At 37.3% G+C, this 22,046-nt stretch overlaps 1 pseudogene; it reads left to right on the forward strand.

The window, feature by feature from the left end:
* Positions 1-16,476: 16,476 nt before the first annotated feature.
* Positions 16,477-17,486, forward strand: LOC114226044 (olfactory receptor 8B8-like; annotated as a pseudogene).
* The last annotated feature ends 4,560 nt before the right edge of the window (positions 17,487-22,046 follow it).

The following is a 22,046-nucleotide window of genomic DNA, read 5'->3' on the forward strand; positions in this document are numbered from 1 at the left end:
TCAGAAACAGTGTCTCTCTGTGCAGTTACACAAGAGGGAGATTTTTTTAAAAATTTTATTGTTATGTTAATCACCATACATTACATCATTAGTTTGTGATGTAGTGTTCCATGATTCATTGTTTGTGCATAACACCCAGTCCTCCACACAGAACGTGCCCTCTTTAATACCCATCACCAGGCTAACCCATTCTCCCACCCCCCTCCCCTCTAGAAACCTCAGTTTGTTTTTCAGAGTCCGTCATCTCTCATGGTTCATCTCCCCCTCCAATTTCCCCCCCTTCATTCTTTCCCTCCTGCTACCTTCTTCTCCTTTTTCTTTTTTTAACATATATTGCATTATTTTTTTCAGAGGTACAGATCTGTGATTCAACAGTCTTGCACAATTCACAGCGCTCACCATAGCACATACCCTCCCCAATGTCTATCACCCAGCCACCCCATCCCTCCCACCCCCCACCACTCCAGCAACCCTGTTTGTTTCCTGAGATTAAGAATTAAGAAGGAGCTTTTATGTGTTTAATGAAAATATTTTCAGTGGTAATCTTCTTTGCCTATTTTTTCCTGAACATGAGTCTTCTCTCTGTAATTTACTTCCAGTCTTTATAGCTAGGTTTTTTGTTTTTTGTTTTTATAATTTGCACAATGTCTTCACTTTTTTCCTGTTTAGCAACAGGAATGTATTATCTGAGTTTTAAAATTTTTTAATTTTGAACTTCTTTTTTTCCACTGGAAAAAGATGAATAGTCTCCAAATTATTGAATTGAGCAACAACAGAGTGACACTGTACCATTGGGGTTGTTCTTATCTGCCATTTGCTATTAGAAGCACAAATCAGGTAGTGTGATAGTGTGTGTATACTCCTGTTTCTTTTCTCTGATTGGCAAGACTATGTCTTTTTTTTTGAAAGATTTATTTATTTGCTTTAGAGGGGGCAGGGCAGAGAGAGAGAGAGAGAGAGAGAATCCCAAGAAAATTCTGTGCTGAGCACAGAGGCTAATCTCCTGACCCTGAGATCATGATCCTGATATCACAACCTGAGCCAAAACCAAGAGTTGGATGCTTAACTGAGCCACCCAAAAGACAAAAGAATATGTCTTTTTTTAAATGGCAGAAATTGAAGTTTCCATAAAGACTATTATTTTTAATCTATTTTGCATCTGTAAACATTTTGCAGCAGGCTTCTTTGGCAAAGGGTTGGTTTTCCTTGTTTGTTTTTATTTTTATACAAAGTAGCACATAACTGATCAACAAAACGTATTTACTCTATGGATGGGAAAGTGAACTTCAGAATAGCTAATGAGTCACCCAAAATCACACAGCTGCACAAAGACAAGGTCTAGAGTATCCTCTTGTCTTCTGATTTCAACTCTACTGCTCTTTGTGGTATGCTTGGCTGCTTCTTTATTATTTTTGTTTCAATAAACAAGGGCTATGGGAAGACATTTCTAGTTTGAAGATTGATTCTGTTTTGTTCCAGGATGAACATGAATTTCTCTCATGCTGGGTATTACATTTTTGCTTTTTGTTTAGGAAAACAGGTTGTTCCTTCTTTTTGTTGGGAAAGAGAGGGCCCTTTGGGCTAGTATATTGGGGAGATGATTGGTTAAAACAAAAAGATTACTTATCTGCAAAATTAAGCCACTGAATTTGGTTACATCAAAAATCTGGCACCAAAATACTACAGAGTAAGGTACTTTGTACACAATACAGCATAGAATAAACATTTTTTAAAAAACTGAATTTGGAATATTTGTAAGTTTTTGTATTTCAGAGAGATCAGGGCATGGGAGAGAAAGGAGCACAAAAATGTCTTGTTAGGCCAGGATTCAAGAAGACATTTGACCGGTAAGTAAGAGGTCCCTCTATGGGGATGGTCACGGGTGTTACAAACCGCATTCTGAAATTGTATCATTTCTGTGCCGTACTGTGAATGTATTCCACTGTCCATATCTAAGATAAAATTATAGCACACAGTGACTACATCAGTAGTGTTTTGCAGAATGAAGGTAGGGAAGCTGTGACAACATTTGGCACTAGGGAGAGAGAGGGCATCATCTTCAGGAGATAAAATAGTGAAGGGTAATTGGAACTCAAGTTAGGAGGAAGGAATTTACAAAGTAAAATGAAGGATAATGAAAGCCCTTACTATGACTCTCTTTTCCTTTCTGGAAGGCCCCAGAAATATTATGGAGATCACAGGATTTCTCTGGATAGGATAAAAGTGCAAGTCATTTGATATTTAAAAACATAAACTCACAGGGCTGGAGGACTTGGGAACAACTAAATCACTTCTAGATTTTTTTTGGCTTCCATATGCTACTCCCACATGGATTTTAAGGTACAAAACTTTAAATTGCAACTGGGAGAGAAATGACAACTTGAAGGAAACATTTGGTGAATAAACCAAGTCATGGCAATGTCTTTACTGGAAAGAATGTGGATTTTTTTTTTAAAGCATAAAAATGTCACTTTAAAGATCCTCAATATGATTTATCAAAGTGTAGTGTATTTTCTAAAATACCTTTAATAATATTCATTATTTACCATTTTCCTATCTGCACTCAATATTTAAGTATTCTGAAATTTAGCTTAGGTGTTTTGTTGGCTTGTTGTGTGTACTCTATATGACAAACAAAAAGGGCAGTGTGACAGACTGATATAAAGGTAGATTTTCGTAATGCAACATAGTAGAGTTACAGCCTCTGTGTGGTTAGAGTCTAAGATTGATCTTATTTAGTTAGCAACATTACTTGGAAATGTGATTATGTCAACAAATGTCCACACTGGGGACACACACATGATATTTTTCTCTAAGGGTGGCATAGTTGGTTTTTCTCTCTAGCATTGGGAGATTTCACTGTATATTCAGTCTGGGACCAGATGAAGTAGTTGATTTATATATAGGGCCTGGATGCACCTTTAAATACTAAAATCTCACTCAGTGTGAGCAGAGACTCCCATCTTCCTCAGTGGGTGGGGTAGCTGGTAGAATTACCTGTGCTGTTTGAAGTCTCCCTCTGATGTAAAGTTGACTAGACCCACCTAGGATATAAAGATCTGTGCAAGGTCTTACAGTTGCTCTTAGGAAGAGTATGGTGTTGCAGTGTTTTCTGCATATTGTGTCTGTCAGTCCATGTGTTCCTCAGGGAAGAACTCTGAGGTAAATTGGGAAGGAAATCCAGTTCCCATTTCACAGATGATGAGACTACTGCTCAGAGATGTCCATGGCTTGTTCCAAATCATAGCTAATAAGTGGTCCAGCTGAGACTCAGACTTGGGTGTTTTGATTCTAAATCTTGGGTGTTATTATTATTATTATTATACAGAATTCACCATATTTTAAAAAAATCAGTGAAACTTGAACAATGTAAAACCATTGTTAAGATAAAATAAAAACAAAATACTCAAATAAGAAAAATGCCCATAAAGTATCTTTCACATGTCATATTTGACAGTTCTGTTGCCTCATTGAGAAATGTGAATATATTCTTATTTAATACAGGCCCATACAATAAATGGAAACACATGAAGCACACAGAGCCTGTAATAATCATTATCATTAAGTGTGCACTAAGTCCCAGGTTTAGCAGTAAGTTCACACATTCATTATCTTATTCAATCTTCACTTCAGTGGTATTTGGTAGGCACTACCAAATAGCAGAGATTGCTAGCTGTTCATTTCTTCTTCCAGAACACACATTGCCTTCTTGCAGTGAGGAGTGGCACGTACTGAGTTCTAGACATGACGGATACAATCCCAGAGACAAGGTGTACCTTTTCCCTATTCTCGACCTTCTGTGGGCTGGGTGCAGATGACGATGAGGCCCTATTTGGTGATGAAACTGCAAAGAAAAGCCAGAGGATGATTGTCACAAAATCAGGATGGGGAAGGGAAGAATAGACAGAGCTACTAACAAGTAGGGAGAAGAGGGGGCTCTAGTGTTCTGGCAGTATTTTATTCTTACATCTGCGTGGTTGTTATAAACTTTTAATTTTATAATCATTAGCAAAATGTAATTTTTAGAGATTTTTATGTATTTAAGCTAAATTTCACAATAGATTAAAATTACATAACTTTGTTTAGAGCTCCTCTTAAAACAAACACTCAAATAATCCATAAGCAAAAAATGAGAATAAACTCTTGGGATGCCTTCTGAATATACATTGGCTGCCATTGAAAAGAACCACTATATGTAGTGTAATACTTATAGGACAATGCAAACCAGACCAGGGCAGAGACCATTTACAAATCCATGAAGAATTTCCAGCAGTGTCTGTGGAAGTAGGAGTCAATATACAGTCCCACTTTATGGGTTCATAGTATGTTATGTGTCATTATGCTTAGGTTGGTGGTGTGATAAAGAGGGTATAGCTCTCATTCTATATCATCCATGTCATATAACTTCATTATCTGAATTCTGTCTACTTTCTTCATAGTCTTTCCCCAAAGAATTTCTTTGGACATTATTTTTGATACCTGTAATGAAAACCATTTGAAAATACAGAAATATGGCAATATTTAGGCATAGAGAAAAGACTGCCTCAGCCATTGGAAATACAAAACATAGTGATTGAATCAGAATCAGGTTTCACAATTGTAATTCAAGTTCAGAGGTGACTCAGCAGTAACTTTGTGCTAAGCCCCAGCATATTAGATGAGAGCATTTTATAATCTCTCCTGCCTGGATAAGCATTGTTTTTAGAGGTAAGGATAGACCTGAGTCTGAAGGTAGAAATCTGCTATACTCAGGTAAGGTGGAGAGTGAATAAGTCAATGACCCTTGGTCTGGTATTTACATACTCTAAGTGGGATTTATGTTTCTAAAAGTAGGTCACTATTTGGACTTGCCATGAATTCAGTATAATTTATTTGATTTATAAAAGTGATGGTGAAATGTGATGATGAAAAGTTGGATAAAATGAACAATTTGGCAGTTACTTCTAAGAGAGACAAAGATAAAAAAACATGAAAAACTAAGATAAAGGGACAATTATATAAAATAAGGGCCTAAAACAAGTGCTCCCTCCTCACTGATACTGAGATTAGGAAATGAGAACAGGTTGACATTACTTTGACAGAAATCAGTCTTGAATATATGAATTGATTTCCCAAATTAATAAAAGTCTACTCAAGCTGTGATTAAGTGGTGTTTTTTTCTTCATTTGCTCTTTCATTTAGTTAGGCGAGAATCTTCTAATACCCAGTCACCAAAAAAAGGGCACTTAATTAGTCCTTAAATTTTGAAAATCCTTCCTACTCTTCAAAGGAACCTCAAGTTATAAGTATTTGTACCAATTAATTGTGAATCTTGTTTATTGATACTGAAGTTTGGAATTGTAGCTCATAAAAATTAACTAGAATTCTATGTATTGGATAAGTAACTGTGGGTTAAACTGTACAGAGTGAAAAATTATCTTTTGCACCTTGGAAAATTGGTATTGTAGCTGATGTACCTTTGACCCTTGTCCTATACTCTTTCCTCTGCCTGAAATCACTACCTCCTGTTTTCCCCTATCCTATTGCCGTCTGGTCTTACCTTTTCAGGAGCATTTTCTGATTCCCTAAGACTAGGTGAAGGTTCCCTTCTTTGACTTGCATCCCATTGGTGTTTGGTTCTACTGTAGTATGTGTCACATTGTATTATAAATGCTTTTTATATTCATTTGTCAACCTCAATAAAGTGGATTTTTTCCCCTTAAAGCAAGTGGGTCTTTGCATAGAGCACATACTCAAAAAGTATGGATAAAACAAAACCATGTTTTAGTGCTTGATACCAACTGTGGTCCAGGCACAAGGAAGAAAAGGAGTAAGACGTTCCACTCTCTCACCCCTCTAAAAGGAGTAGATACATGCTCAGTGAGAATGGTGGGTGGAGCTGACGTACAATCTGAGGGTCTCAAGAAACTGGTCTTGTCTGTTCAGTCAGGAAACCTGCTATCAGCCAGACTCAGCAGATACAAATCTTGTCTTAGATATCTTTTGATGTGCATTTTGATTGTTATGGGCCAGCCAGACATAGTCCTGACATTTGTGGAGAGTTTGCCAGACATTCATGTGCTGACAGACATGGCCATGAACAAGTCATATAGACAAACACATGTACATGCATAAATATAAAAAACTGTTTGACATTCTTATATTTCCAAAATAGCACTGGAGACTGTATTCAAACCAATCGATCATAATCTAAGTATTTTAGCTAGTTTTATATTTCAGTCAAGTGACCTTTAGTGACTGGATATCTGATTGAAGAATCCCAGCTTCTAGTGAAGAATATCCTGGGCATCTCTTCCCAGAAAATATCTCCATCCCTTACTAAAGTATAAGATCTCTAGAGGTAACAATTACTTCATTAATTGTTAATTCTTTATTTTCCAGTACCTCATAGGTGCTCATCTAACTTATTTGTATAATTAGTGGCAGGACTATAGGTATGGTGCATATAGTAGTTGTAGTCAGTTGCAAGATAGTGGTATTTGATGTCAGTTTACTAAGATTTAATATGGTGGCCTCCTGATTTTGTCTTTCAGATTTTTTTTCTTTGCACATAGAATTAATTGGTAGCTTTAAGTTAGTACTAAGATACATGAGATTTATTTATTAACTAATTTATTTATTTTTAATTTAATTCAATTAGCCAACATATAGTACATCGTTAGTTTCAAATGTAGTGTTTAATAATTTATCAGTTGCTCATCACATCACATGCCCTCCTTGATGATTCATGAGATTTAAAACAGGAGTTTTCTCCTTAATTAGAATATATGGATAAAGATTAGTAAGTATTTAGCAGCTATGCAATAAAACATTTTAAAACATGGCTTTTGTATTTAGTTTTATTTAAACACTACTAAATTTAACAATATTCATTTTTAGTAATAAACTGAGTTTCCATATCTGGGTCATTGCTTCATTTCACCCTTTTCCTCTACTTAATTTTGACTTACACCTGTTGTCAAAATATTAAGTGAGAACTCTAAGGCTAGATTTGTATCTACATTTAGAATTTTTTTAAAATTAATTTCCTGAGGTACATTAGGTTACAAAGACTTCATCAAAATGAATGGGAAATTAAACAGGGAATTAAAAGAAAATATTGAAGAACAGCTTCCCTTAGTAGGAAATGAAGAGGCAGATGTGTTGTGTTCCTCCATGAACCCAACCAGTTTTATGGCCATAAATTTTCTCTTATTTTAAAATAAAAATATTTATTTAAATAGCTCTTCAGCAGACTCTTCAAATAGAATATTTTAGAGTCAGTCAAAATAAACTTGCCTTTTAAGAGACTTACCATAGTAGCCACATCCTAGCCACCTGGCATCTAGGAAGGAACAATCCAAAGAGAGAAAGAATCCTGTCAGGAAATGTGTTAAATATTGAGAATACAAAGGTAAATTGGACACAGATCCTAATTCATTTAGAAGGTGATATTTAAAGTGAGTATTGGAAAAATCTTTTTTAAGAGATTTTATTTATTTGAGAGAGAGAGCGCACACATGAGCACAAGCAGGGGGGAACGGTAGAGGGAGAGGGAGAAACAGACTCCCCACTGAGCAGGGAGCCTGTTCTGGGGCTCAATCCCAGGACCCTGAGATCATGACCTGAGCCAAATGCAGATGCTTAACCCACTGAGCTACCCAGGTGCTACCCCTGGAAAAATATCTTTTTAAGGAAGATTACTGCCCAATGCAAAAACTCCTAAGACGATACGTCTAGCATGTTTGAGAATACAGAAAGGGCTACTGTACTAAATAAAAGGAGTAAGAGTTTGACTTCTTTGCCGATTTCGATGCCTTTTATTTCTTTTTGTTGTCTGATTGCTGTGGCTGAGACTTCTAATACTATGTTGAATAGCGTGGTGATAGTGGACATCCCTGCCGTGTTCCTGACCTTAGGGGGGAAAGCTCTCTAATCTTCGACAAAGCAGGAAAGAGTGTCCAATGGAAAAAAAGACAGTCTCTTCAACAAATGGTGTTGGGAAAATTGGACAGCCACATGCAGAAGAATGAAACTGGACCATTTCCTCACACCACACACCAAAATAGACTCCAAATGGTTGAAAGACCTCAATGTGAAACAGGAGTCCAGCAAAACCCTAAAGGAGAGCACAGGCAACACCCTCTTCAACCTCAGCCACAGCAACTTCTTCCTAGAAACATCGCCAAAGGCAAAGGAAGCAAGGGCAAAAATGAACTATTGGGATCTCATCAAAATAAAAAGCTTTTGCACAGCAAAAGAAACAGTCCACAAAACCAAAAGACAACTGACAGAATGGGAGAAGATATTTGCAAATGACATATCAGATAAAGGGCTCGTATCCAAAATCTATAAAGAACTTATCAAACTCAACACCCAAAGAACAAATAATCCCATCAAGAAATGGGCAGAAGACATGAACAGACATTTCTCCAAAGAAGACATTCAAATGGCCAACAGACACATGAAAAAGTGTTCAACTTCGCTCGGCATCAGGGAAATCCGAATCAAAACCTCGATGAGATACCACCTCACACCCGTCAGAATGGCTAAAATTAACAAGTCAGGAAATGACAGATGTTGGCGGGGATGTGGAGAAAGGGGAACCCTCCTACACTGTTGGTGGGAATGCAAGCTGGTGCAGCCACTCTGGAAAACAGTATGGAGGTTCCTCAAACAGTTGAAAATAGAGCTACCATACGATCCAGCAATTGCACTACTGGGTATTTACCCCAAAGATACAAATGTAGGGATCCGAAGGGGTACGTGCACCCCAATGTTTATAGCAGCAATGTCCACAATAGCCAAACTGTGGAAAGAGCCAAGATGCCCATCGACAGATGAATGGATAAAGAAGAGGTGGTATATATACACAATGGAATATTATGCAGCCATCAAAAGGAATGAGATCTTGCCATTTGCAACGACGTGGATGGAACTGGAGGGTGTTATGCTGAGTGAAATAAGTCAATCAGAGAAAGACATGTATCACATGACCTCACTGATATGAGGAATTCTTAATCTCAGGAAAGAAACTGAGTGTTACTGGAGTGGTTGGGGGTGGGAGGGATGGGGTGGCTGGGTGATAGACATTGGGGAGGGTATGTGCTATGGTGAGCGCTGTGAATTGTGCAAGACTGTTGAGTCGCAGATCTGTACTTCTGCAACAAATAATGCAACATATGTTAAGAAAAAAGAAAAAGAAGAAGATAGCAGGAGGGGAAGAATGAGGGGGAGTAAGTCAGAGGGGGAGACGAACCATGAGAGATGATGGACTCTGAAAAACAAACTGAGGGTTCTAGAGGGGAGGAGGGTGGGTTGATGGGTTAGCCTGGTGATGGGTATTCAAGGGGGCACGTTCTGCATGGAGCACTGGGTGTTATGCACAAACAATGAACCATGGAACACTACATCAAAAGCTAATGATGTAATGTATGGTGATTAACATAACAATAAAAAAATTAAGGTTGATTTAAAAAAAAAATAAAATCAATTTGGGATGTTTGCACGTACATGTAATTCACAGAGCAAGGCATAGGAGGGAAAGGAGTCCAGAACATATAATTAGGCCAGGGCTCAACAAGACACTCGGCCGATAAATATAAAGTCTCAGTGTGCAGAGTGGTCATGAGGATTTAGAAACCACGTTTCAAAATCAGTTTTAATCCTGCTTTATATAGTGGTATAAAAATACAGTCTATAAAGCTTTCATAAAATTTATAGTGTACAGTGAGCACACAGCAGTAGTGTTTGGAAGAATTAAAGTGAAAAGCTGTGGTCACATTTAGGGGACTAGGTAGATAGAAGACATTTTCAAAAGATAAAGAAGTGAATAGTGATTAAAACTCAATTTAGGAAGAAGGAATCCGGAAAGCAAAATGATATATGATAAAAGTCCATTCTTACGATTCTCCTCCTCTTCCTGGAAGGCTCTAGAAATATGGGGATCACAGAATTTCTCAAGTTATTTGATAAAATAAAAAAGTTAACCTCCCCAGGACCTGGGGACATGAGAACAACGAATTCACTCCTGTTTTTTGCTGGCTTCTATATGCTACTTCTTACAAATTTAAGGTACAAAACCCTCAAGTTGCAATTAGGAAAGTAATGATAATTTGAAAGAAATTTTCAGTGAGTAAATCAAGTTATGACAATGTCTCTTCTGTAATAGGATGTCAGATTATTTTTCTTTTGAGAAAAGAGGCAAAAAATTTTTACTCCAAAAATGCTCGATCATAACCAAGGGATAATGTCAACATTTTGTAAGATAACTTTAATAATATTTTCAATCTTAATTGTTTTCTAATCTCCACTTAAGATTTAGATATTGTGAACGTGGGCATGACTGGTATGTTTGCCTGTTTGTTTGTGGATATTTTTCATGACTACTCATAACCACATCTCCTGACTCCAATATTAATATGCTTGATTTTTACTTGTTTATTTATATAAAATGGCTGATCGAGGTTGGTGTTTTCTTTCTTTCTTTTTTGTTTATTTACTGTTCCCTCCTTTCTTTTCTTTTCTTTCTTTTTTTTTTTAAGAGAGGGAGGGGAGGAGGGACAGAGGAAGAGAAGGAGAGAGAGAATCCCAAGCAGGCTCCCCACCCAGAATGGAGCCCCCAAGCAGGGCCCAATCTCTTGACTCTGAGATCATGACTTGAGCCAAAATCAAGAGTCAGATGCTCAACCAAACGAGGCACCTAGGTTCCCCTACTGTCTGTTTTGATAAAATTGTTTTCCTTATTGAGATTCAAGTGTATCTACGTAAGTAAATAATACCTGTGCTATTTGGGGACCTCTATAGACATTGCAGAGGTGTGTCCGTCCACTCTGTTATATATTTATCACTATTTGAGGTGGCCCCAAGTATGTGTTAAACCTGGTCACTAATCTTTCATTTGAGAGGTCTGAAAATACAATTAACTTTGTTTCATTTTTAGAGAGGTAAGCTTTCTTTCAAATTAGTTTCCATTTTTTCAGATTATTTTTTTAAAAAGTAACAAAAGTTTAAATAAAACTTGTCAAATCTAGGTTTGGCAAAGTTTTTATTGAAATTGTACAGCTGAATGTTAAACAGGCAAGACATGAGATTCGCCTGGGCCTGTGAACTAAGACAGAGCTCTTTCTAAGTCAGTGTGAGCACTTCGAGTTTCAATGCTTAGTGGAAAATGGTCCTCCTAGTTAAAGTTCCCTGATTACATCCTGATTTTGTTTAATGAACACTTTCTCTAAGCAAGTTGTTATTGCTGCTCAGGATCAAATTTGGAATGATTAGAGTGTACTATAGTTAAAGACTGATAAAACAGAAGAAAAAGGGGTTTTGATTTCTATATTCCTTTAATTTCTGAACCCCAAATTTATAGATCTCCATCATCCATTTGTTTATACTGCCTTCCTACACACACACACTCTCTCTCTCTCTCTCTCTCTCTCTCTCTCACATACACGGACTTCAAGTCTTATATTTTATAAGATCACTGTGTAATAACTAAGGCATGGGATGCAACCCACTTTTTTATACAGTTTTTACTTAAATTCCAGATAGTTATCATAAAGTGTAAGATTGGTTTCAGATGTACAATATAGTGATTCAACACTTCATGCAACACCTGGTACTCATCACGACAAGCATAGTCCCTAATTTTATCACCTATTTAATCCATCCTCCCACCCCCCCTCCCCTCTGGTAACCTTCAGTTAATGTGTTGTTGGATTTGGTTTGCTCGTATTTTATTGAGAGTATTTGCATCTAGGTTCATCAGGGATATTGGCCTGTAGTTCTCTTTTTTAGTGGGGTCTTTATCTGGGTTTGGTATCAGGGTAAAGTTGGTCTCATGAATTTGGAAGTTTTCCTTCCTTTTTTATATTTTGGAATAGTTTAATAATAGGTAGTAATTCTTCTTTCAATGTTTGGTAGAATTTGCCTGTGAATCCATCTGGCCCTGGATTTTTGTTTGTGAGAGTTTCTGATTAGTGATTCAATTTCTTTGCTGGTTATTGGTCTGTTCAAATTTTCTAGTTCTTCCTGTTTCAGTTTTGATAGTTTATATGTTTCTAGGAATTGCCCAATTTGTTGGCATATAATTTTTCATAATATTCTCTTATAATCCTTTGTTTTTCTATGGTGTTGGTTATTTCTCTTTTGTCATTTTTTATTTTATTTATTTGAGTCCTTTCTTTTTTTTCTTGATAAGTCTGGCTAGAGATTTATCAATTTTATTGATTTTTTTTTCAAAGAACCAACTCCTGGTTTCATTGATCTATTGATTTTTTGTTGTTGTTGTTGTTGTTTTAGTGTTTATAGCATTTATTTCTGCTCTCATCTATTATTTCCTTCCTTCTGCTTGTTTTAGGTTTTGTTTGTTCTTTTTCTAGTTCCTTTAAGATGTAAAGTTAGGTTGTTTATTTGAAATTTTTCTTACTTCTTGAGGTAGGCCTCTATTGCTATAACTTCCCTCTTAGGACCACTTTTTCAGAATCCCAAAGATTTTGGACCATTGTGTTATCATTTTCATTTGTTTCCATTTTTTTATTTCTTCTTTTATTTCTTGGTTGACCCATTCATTGCTCAGTAAGATGTTCTTTTTTTTCTAATTTTTTATTGTTATGTTAATCACCATACATTACATCATTAGTTCTTGATGTAGTGTTCCATGATTCATTGTTTGTGCATAACACCCAGTGCTCCACGCAGAATGTGCCCTCTTTAATACCCATCACCAGGCTAACCCATCCCCCCACCTTCCTCCCCTCTAGAAACCTCAGTTTGTTTTTCAGAGTCCATCGTCTCTCATGGTTTGTCTCCCCCTCCGACTAACTCCCCTTCATTCTTCCCCTCCTGCTATCTTCTTCTTTTTCTTTTTTCTTAACATATGTTGCATTATTTGTTTCAGAGGTACAGATCCGTGATTCAACAGTCTTGCACAATTCACAGCGCTCACCATAGCACATACCCTCCCCAATGTCTATCACCCAGCCACCCCATCCTTCCCACCCCCCACCACTCCAGCAACCCTCAGTTTGTTTGCTGAGATTAAGAATTCCTCATATCAGTGAGGTCATATGATACATGTCTTTCTCTGATTGACTTATTTCACTCAGCAGAACACCCTCCAGTTCCGTCCACGTCGTAGCAAATGGCAAGATCTCATTCCTTTTGATGGCTGCATAATATTCCATTGTGTATATACACCACCTCTTCTTTATCCATTCATCTGTCGATGGACATCTTGGCTCTTTCCACAGTTTGGCTATTGTGGACATTGCTGCTATAAACATTGGGGTGCACGTACCCCTTCGGGTCCCTACATTTGTATCTTTGGGGTAAATACCCAGTAGTGAAATTGCTGGATCATATGGTAGCTCTATTTTCAACTGTTTGAGGAACCTCCATACTGTTTTCCAGAGTGGCTGCACCAGCTTGCATTCCCACCAACAGTGTAGGAGGGTTCCCCTTTCTCCGCATCCCCGCCAACATCTGTCATTTCCTGACTTGTTAATTTTAGCCATTCTGACGGGTGTGAGGTGGTATCTCATCGAGGTTTTGATTTGGATTTCCCTGATGCCGAGCGATGTTGAGCACTTTTTCATGTGCCTGTTGGCCATTTGGATGTCTTCTTTGGAGAAATGTCTGTTCATGTCTTCTGCCCATTTCTTGATTGGATTATTTGTTCTTTGGGTGTTGAATTTGATAAGTTCTTTATAGATTTTGGATACGAGCCCTTTATCTGATATGTCATTTGCAAATATTTTCTCCCACTCTGTCGGTTGCCTCTTGGTTTTGTGGGCTGTTTCTTTTGCTGTGCAAAAGCTTTTTATCTTGATGAAATCCCAATAGTTCATTTTTGCCCTGGCTTCCCTTGCCTTTGGTGGTGTTTCTAGGAAGAAGTTGCTGCAGCTGAGGTCGAAGAGGTTGCTGCCTGTGTTCTCCTTTAGGATTTTGATGGACTCCTGTCTCACGTTTAGGTCTTTCAACGATTTGGAGTCTATCTTTGTGTGTGGTGTAAGGAAATGGTCCAATTTCATTCTTCTGCATGTGGCTGTCCAATTTTCCCAACACCATTTGTTGAAGAGACTGTCTTTTTGCCATTGGACATTCTTTCCTGCTTTGTCAAAGATGAGTTGACCATAGAGTTGAGGGTCCATTTCTGGGCTCTCGATTCTGTTCCATTGATCTATGTGTCTGCTTTTGTGCCAGTACCATGCTGTCTTGATGATGACAGCTTTGTAATAGAGCTGGAAGTCTGGAATTGTGATGCCACCAGCTTTGCTTTTCTTTTTCAATATTCCTGTGGCTTTTCGGGGTCTCTTCTGGTTCCATACAAATTTTAGGATTATTTGTTCCATTTCTTTGGAAAAAGTGGATGGTATTTAGATGGGGATTGCATTGAAATTGTAGATTGCTCTAGGTAGCATTGACATAGTAAGATGTTCTTTAACCTCCATGTATTTGTGGTCTTTCCAGATTTTTTTCTTGTGGTTGACTTCTTGTTTCATAGCATAGTGTCAGAAAAGATGTATGGTATGACTTTGATCTTCTTGAATTTATTGAGGCTTGTTTTGTAGTCTAATATGTGATCTTTCCTGGAGAATGTTCTGTGTGCACTTGAAAAGAATATGTATTAAGTTGTTTTAGGATGGAATGTTCTGAATATATTTGTTAAGTCCATCTGATCTTGTGAGTTATTCAAAGCCACTGTTTCCTTGTTAATTTTCAGTTTAGATGATCTGTCCATTGATGTAACTGGGGAAGAAAAGGTAGTTTTATACATTACTTGCAGAGATGTGAATTATTATAGCCTTTGGAAAAAACCATCTGATATTAATTAAAAGAACATTCTGAAAATTTATCTCATTGAAATAAAAGTACTGGTACATCAAGATGTATGCACAATGATGACTATTTTACCATTGCTTTTGGTGGCAAAAGAATGGAAAAATAATGGTTTTCTATCAATGTGGTGTTGTTGGATAAGTTATGATATGTCTAAACATAGAATTTTGGAAATATTTTGATGAAATATTATTAAATGGCAAAAGCAAGAGATCAAAAAATATGCAGTTTATGGTCAATTGTAAGGCCTCTATAAATCTCTTTGGTTATATCAGCAATTAGGAAAATAAGGAGAGAGTTGTAAGTTGTAAACATAAATAATTGGGGCATGATGGATGAAGGGGAACTAAGACAGGAAAGAGAGTGCCAGGAAAAAGGTCCAGGAAATGATGTGTCTAAAAGATACAAAGAATGCATCATATGATCATGTGTGAGAGGATACATATGTACATGTAATATTGTATAGGTGTTTAAAATATTATTAGCTATGTGTTAGTTGTGCCTAAAGCCAAAGAAGCACTAGGAGAAAGAAGAGAGAAAAGATCTCTACCTCGTTTGTGCTGGAAGAATGTGCAATCTTGAGTAGAATATTGAGCTTCCAAAGACACCAGGGTATAGGCATCTTCATCTGTGTAGTTTCATACACCTGTCCATCCCAAAGGGTTTGAACTATGGAGAATCTCCTGGGAAAGCCCCTGTATCAAACCCCTAAGACCTCCAAGCTCAGAATAAGATCACATACATGATGCTCCCTGTTATTATGTTGAAAACAAAGGGTGCTATTTATATTCTTTTTTTTTTATAGTTTAATGATCCCCTTTGGGGGAAATCATTATTAAAAATAATGATCTTTATCTGAATGAGTCTCAGAGCAAGTCCAAGACTGAGATTATAAATGCTCTGAGCCCTCCACATAAATGGAAGATGAAGTGTTTGGTTCAGCTCTATTACCGCCCATAGCAGCAGAACTTTCCTTTTGGAGAGCAGTGTTGGAGAGGAAACCACAAGGCAGTTGTGATGCCACTAGGCAAAGAAGAGTAAGCATTGAACTCTTTATGTTTTTATGTCTTTCAAATCCCAGAGCCATGGAAAGAAAGAAACTTTTCTGCTTTTACCAACTCTAGCCCTGATGATTACAGGGCTGCATAGGAAGAAAATAGAGATTAGAAGTAGTGCTGAGATTATGGGGTTTGCAGAAGGATTGCCTCCAATCCTTAGAGAATTTCCTATGAAGGAAACCCAGCTTCCATTCCTGACTTAATGACTTTCTTGATGTGTGTGCTTGGGAAACCAGAGTCTCTGCAAGTCTGTTTCTCCAACTCTGCTATGGACATGTGCTCATGGTCTCCACCCTATACAGTGTCCAGTCTGGATCTGTGGCCAGCACAGGTAGCCAAAGTGTGGTGATTAAAGATTAACAAGTACAAACTGGAATAAACGAAGGAATAAAAAGTATTAATGGCAAATTGAAGCAGAGGAAAGATGAGAAATATCTATACTTCGTCCTCTCTTGAAATATTTCTTCCAGTGTTACTTGAAACTATGTTGATGCCTTCCAGATACTTGTCTTCCTTGTATGAGCAGAGCCAGATCCCAGCTTCTTGTAAAGCAGTTAAACCTCAACAGAGTCCATTGGCTTCTTGGCTCCAGAGTAGACTGGGCATGGGATTGCATAGGAAATCTGGATTCTGCCTCAATAGGATTCTACTTTCTTATCTTTCAGATCCTACTGGAAGAGCATGGATATGGGAAACAGTTCCTTAGTCACTGAGTTTATCCTTATGGGTTTAACCAGATATTCAGAGATCTAGCTGCCCCTGTTCTTCCTTTTCCTAGGAATCTACATGGTCACTGTGGCAGGAAACATGGGCTTGGTCACTCTAACAGGACAGAATTCTCACCTCCACACCCCCATGTACTACTTCCTCTTCAATTTATCCTTTATTGACCTCTGTTACTCTTCCGTCATCACCCCAAAACTGCTGGTAAACTTTGTGTCTGAGCTGAACACCATTTCCTATGCAGGATGCATGACTCAGCTCTTTTTCTACTGCTTCTTTGTCAGTGCAGAGTGCTATGTATTGACAGTAATGGCCTATGATCGCTATGTGGCCATTTGCAAGCCCCTGCTGTATACAGTCATCATGTCCCCTCAGGTCTGTTTTCTGCTGGCTGTGATTGTATATGTGGGAGCATTTATTGGTGCCCGGGCCCACACAGGATGCATGCTGAGGCTGACCTTCTGTGATGCCAACACCATCACCCACTACATGTGTGACATCCTCCCCCTCCTGGAGCTCTCCTGCACAAGCCCTCATGTCAGTGAACTGGTAGTTCTCATTGTTGTGGGTTTTGATGTTGGCATGCCCAGCCTCACTATCGTCTCTTACACTTTCATCCTCACCAGCATCCTTCGCATCCGTTCCACTGAAGGAAGGTCCAAAGGCTTCGGCACGTGTAGCTCACATATTATTGTCGTTTCTGTTTTCTTTGGGTCAGGGGCATTCATATATCTTCATCCTTCTTCTACTTTGTCCATGGACCAGGGGAAAGTGTCCACCGTGTTCTATACCATTGTGGTGACTTTGCTCAATCCTCTGATCTATAGCTTCAGGAACAAGGAGGTTAAGGTTGCCCTAAAAAAAAGCTTGAATAGAAAAATATTTTCCTGAGCCAAAGCAGTATTAATTATCATAAGAAAATACAGCTTTCTTTTCAAATTCTTTTTATTCCTCTATAAAGTTTTATTTTTTTTCATAGAGAAAGAAATGAGGTCTAATAGAGTGTTGGACTTGGAATTAGAAGGCCCAGGTTGAAAACTGCAGAATAGGGGCATCATATTACTTTACAGGGTTATTGGGATGAATAAATTAATGCAAATGGATGTTTGTAGAATAGTATGGGTGCCTAATACTATGTTTTCTCTTCTCTTCCTTCTTCCTGTCCTTTCTGTCTCTCTTTCTTCCTTCCCATTGTTTTCCTCTTATACTTTAGAGGGAACATTCACAGACTCTCTTCTCTTCCTGTGATCTCCATCATCATGAATGGCACCATCCTTTACTCAATTGCTCAGATCCCGGACTAGTATCTTCTTCGATTCCTCTCTCTTTTCTTGTCCTCCACACCCAATTTATTAAGTGCTGACGATTCTTGTTCTCCTCATGGCACTATCATTTGTCATCTGGAAACCAGCCTCCTGGCTAACCTCTCCTTCTCTTATCTTTACCCCTTGAAATCCACTCTCTGCACTAAAACCAGCGTGCTCTTTCCATGCTTCCAATAAAATCTCATTTACCTTAGTTTACTCTGCTCACTGCAGTTTTCTTCAATGTAAAACCAAGCTCCACATTATGTCAAACAAGGATCATATCTTGACCTTTGGTCATGTCTCCAGCCTGATTTTCTGTCATTATATCCCCTCCTCCCTGCCTTTTTTCTGGTAGTCTACTAAAGTCACACTGAACTTTCCCAAATGTAATAAACTATTCTTTTGCACATTTTCCCACAAGCTCTTCTCTCACCCTGGAACACCCTCATGTACCTTCTTTGCCTTGCTCAACCTGTCCATCCCTCAGGTATTAGTTTATCCAGAACCTCTGGGAAGTCTTTTCTGACAGAAGGGTGAGGTTAGATGACCTTCAGATATATGCTGGTAGCATTCCGTGCCTACCCTATTGAGGTACAGATCCCATTGTACTGAAATTCTTTTTCCCTTCAAAGTACAATCTGACTCCATTTATTTAATTATAAGAAAACTTTAAAAAACTCGTTTGCAGGAAAATTGACAGTTAACTACAAGGGAGTAGGTTACGTAAGAAAGACATATATTTATCCAAGTTGCCTTCTTTAAAATCTTAAGAAAATCGTTTGAGAATGTATAGAGTAGGGGGTTTCTCTTGTTTTTCTTTGCCTGCCTTTCCTTGAAAATTCCTTTTTGCTCATGCTTCCTCCATGGTTCGTTATCTATCTATCTATCTATCATCTATCTATCTATCATCTATTTTTTCCAGCACACTCTTATTACCTCTTTGTTTTCTGTTTATGCTTCAGATATCACCTGAAGGGAAACAGCTGCCTAACCCGTCTTATAAAGTTTAAGTGCTCTGTTTTGTATTTCTCAGAGTGAAGTAGTCAGGCCTGCCACAGTAATAAAAACAATTTTCACATGCTTTTGTAATTGCCTGATTATATGTCTTCCCTGTGAGGAAAGGTACCATGTCTATTTATTCTCTCTTATATTCCCAGTGCTTAGCAGAGTGTCTAGCACTTAGTAAAGGCTCAGCAAGTATTGGTGGGTTAAATGAATGCTTGCTATATGACTTTATATTTTGAGTCAAAAAGGAGATCTTTGGGGAGAAGAGTCACTCAAAAATTGTTAACATTTCTCCCTCCTAGAGTGAGTTTCCCAATACTTTGCTTTCACATTGCTTTTCTTTTCCATTTTCTCTCTCTTTTTTTTTTTTTGATGTAGTGTTCCATGATTCATTGTTTGTGCATAACACGCAGTGCTCCATGCAGAATGTGCCCTCTTTAATACCCATCACCAGGCTAACCCATCCCCCCACCACAGTCCCCTCTAGAACCCTCAGTTTGTTTTTCAGAGTCCATCGTCTCATGGTTCATCTCCCCCTCCGATGTCCCCCCCTTCATCCTTCCCCTCCTGCTATCTTCTTCTTTTTTTTTTCTTAACATATATTGCATTATTTGTTTCGGAGGTACAGATCTGTGATTCAACGGTCTTGCACAATTCACAGCATTCACCATAGCACGTACCCATTTTCTCTTAAAGCACAGTGACGGAAAACAGAGATTGATTTAGTTTTATATAAATGGCTGTGTGTATTCAGAAACTGGGAGAAGGGAGGCATGAGTTGGGAAGACTTCCAGCAGCAAGATAGAGTAAGCTCACAGTTTCTGGTGTCAGACTACCTGGGTTTCAATTTCAGCTCTGTAATCTGCTAATTATGTGATTCTGAAAAAGTTACTTAACATTTTAAGATATCTGTTTCTTCAACTCTAAAATGAGAAAAATAATAGTATCTACTTAAAAGGGTTTTTGCAAAGATTGTTATCCATTTGCTTGGGATTCAAGCTATAGTAAATGGGGTATAGTTTAAGGTTTGCCACCATATAGTAGTGCCATTTCATTACAGAACCTCAGATTAGTAACCTGCAAAATAAGAGGCTTGGCTTGATTATGCCAAGTATTCCAACTATTTAAAAAATCTTGTGATAATTGTGTCTCAGTTGTTGACTTATATACTACTAGGTTTGAACTAGATTAATGATTCACAACTTGGGTATGTGTCCGAATCATTCAGGAAACACATAATTATGATCTCCCAGTTCCATCTCAGACCTACTCAATTAGAATATATCTATGGGCAAGGTTCAGGAATATGCATTTTAAAATTCTTTTCAAGTGATTATGACGTTATAGTGTAGATAACTGGTGATTTGGGACTTTCCACTCTTTTTTTCTTTTTTTGAACATGACCAAAATTTATTTCTCATACACATACAATCCTATATAGATTTTCTTTTTTCCTTTTTTTATTATGTTATGTTAATCACCATACATTGCATCATTAGTTTTTGATGTAGTGTTCCATGATTCATAGTTTGCGTATAACACCCAGTGCTCCATTCAGTACGTGCCCTCTTTAATACCCATCACCCGGTGATGGGTATTAAAGAGGGACTTTCCACGCTTAACATTCTGTGATTCTGAAACTGTCTCTGGACAGGGAGATATGTGGACACTCATAAACTTTACCAGAAAGGAGATTTTTCTGGTGTCAGGAAAGCTAATTAACTCTTTCAAGAAGGAAAAGGAGGTCAGTAGCATTCACTATTGTGCAAATGTTGTGAGAAGTAAGCATCAGATCATGTCCTGTACTGAGAATTTACAAACTTGGCAAGTTTATGGAAATGGTAGAAGTAGAAACCCAAAGAATAGAGGAAAAGGAGGAAGTAGAAAAATATGCTTAGCTTACTCGCTTAAAATGTATTAGAATAATAGATCAGTGGGAAAACATACAAAACCTTGAACTAATCTCATGTACGTTTAAGTATTTAGAATGATAAGTGGCATTTCAAATTAGTAGGGAAATGTTAGATTTTTATAAATACTGTAAAACAATGTATTCTGTATTGAGAAAAAAGTGCAATTAGATATATACTAATGTATATACCAAAATAAATTCCATGTGTCCTAAAAATTGAATATAAACATTTTTAAGTATAAAAGAGCTAAAGAAAATATATGTGAATATCCATCTGATCTCAGGGAAAAGAGAGAAGAAACCATAAGAAACACTTTTTTTAACCCAATAGTGAAAATTTCTGTAAATATAAGAATAGCAAATAAAAGGTATTAACTTTCATCTTCTGCTGTATGGTCAATTAGATATCCTGGTGGACACCAATCCTACAAAATGACTAGATCCTCAATAAAATATAATACAACTTTTATATGTGGTAGATACCATATACAACCATTATTAACCTCCCTTTATAAATGAGTAAAGGGTGGAACTTAACTAAAGTTGCATGATTATGCAACTAGTAAGGTGAGCACTCAACTTTGAACCCAGACTATCCAGTTCCAAAGTTCCTGCTCTTCACCACTCTGCTATACTGACAATTTTATAAAGCACAAAAGAAGAAAACTTAAGCAATATATTTCATGGCTTAAATACATAAAAAATACAACTACTAAGAATACCAGGACATTTTAAACATAAAGTTCGGTGTAGCAGTGATATCTGGGCAGACCAGAGAGAGAAGAAAAGGTAAAAGAGCACAATCATTCATTGGTACTTGGTAATATTTTAGTTCTTTATATGGATTGTAGTTTCAAGTTTTTTATTTCATTACTATACTTTACAATTTACATTTATCTTATGTATAGGAATTTTAAATGTCTAATATTGAAAAATAATTTAAAAACAGGCTTAAAATTAGGAGACTATTGCAAAATATGAGTCAATAATAAATATTTTTACAAATCAATAAGAAAGAGATCAATGTTCTCAGCATATAAGTACAAGGGCAAATTACAAGAAAAGGCAATTGTTTAAGATAAAAGTACAAATGGTTAGCAAATACATGAAAAAATTCAGCCTTAAATTTAAAATGACAGTGAGATGTAATTTTATTCTACCAAATTGGCAAAGATCTGAAAAATAGATCCAGTCCTGGCTGAGATTATAGACAAAAGATATCTCATA

This window comes from Eumetopias jubatus, unplaced genomic scaffold, assembly GCF_037043125.1.
Source record: "Eumetopias jubatus isolate StellerSeaLion01/CBP00866 unplaced genomic scaffold, mEumJub1_p1.0 scaffold_13, whole genome shotgun sequence".
Lineage (NCBI taxonomy): Eukaryota > Metazoa > Chordata > Mammalia > Carnivora > Otariidae > Eumetopias > Eumetopias jubatus.